Below are 910 nucleotides of genomic sequence, written 5' to 3' on the forward strand. Positions count from 1 at the left end.
CTGCTGCTGTTGCTGCTGCTGCTGCCGCTGCACCGTCAGCTGCTATAGAAGCTACGGTTGCTGCTGCATGTCCCCAGTTGAAATGTGTTGCTGATAAGAAAGCGAAAGAAAGCTGAATTGATAGAGAGAAGACTAGGGTGTTTTTTGTGTTTTTTTCTGCGCCTCTTGTTCTCTATTTTGTTCTAGTATTTTTTCTAAGAACCTAACGAAACATATTGCACTGTCTACTGCATCGAATGCTACAGCAATTGCTCGGCCTGATGTAGAAAGTCTGAAGCCAACAACTTTAGGATCCTTGAGGAGTTTTGCATCAGCTGACTCTTGGTCTACAGCTGAAGGGCCATATATCCATGAATCAATATCTTTATAAGGAATAGGCCGCACCTTTTCTTTGAAGTTTAGTGTTAGAATTCTCTTTGTAGAATCCAGAGTTAACTTACACTCTATACGCTGACCGTCAGGGAACAATACTTCTACGTTGCTGCCCTGAGTATACTTCTGCAGCCAAGCCTCATATACAGCTGCTGAAACCTCCTTCAAGCCAGCAAGAGCCAGCTGCTGCAGTGTTACATTTGATTGGTCATCTCCGTCAAAACCACAGCAAGCAGAATTCCCCATCTTCACAAAAGAATTCTGAGCTCAGTGATATTCTCTTTTCTTTGGGATTCTGTTGGCTCCCTCTCTGGCTTTCCTTGCTTATGACGTTGTTGTTGGCGACAAGAAAAAGAGGAAAAAGCTGCAGATCGCAGAGTTTTTTGACTCACTCGGGAGAAAAACAAGACACAAACAAGCTAATTACCTCACATGAGCAAAAGGTTCTCTAAAGAAAAGGAAAAGAAGAGAAAAGATACAACTGGCGATGATGCAGCGACCCGCGCCGCGCGGAGCGGTTTCTGAACGAAATCAAGAA

Source organism: Eimeria mitis, genomic scaffold, assembly GCF_000499745.2.
Source record: "Eimeria mitis Houghton genomic scaffold, Emh_scaff2939, whole genome shotgun sequence".
Taxonomy (NCBI): domain Eukaryota; phylum Apicomplexa; class Conoidasida; order Eucoccidiorida; family Eimeriidae; genus Eimeria; species Eimeria mitis.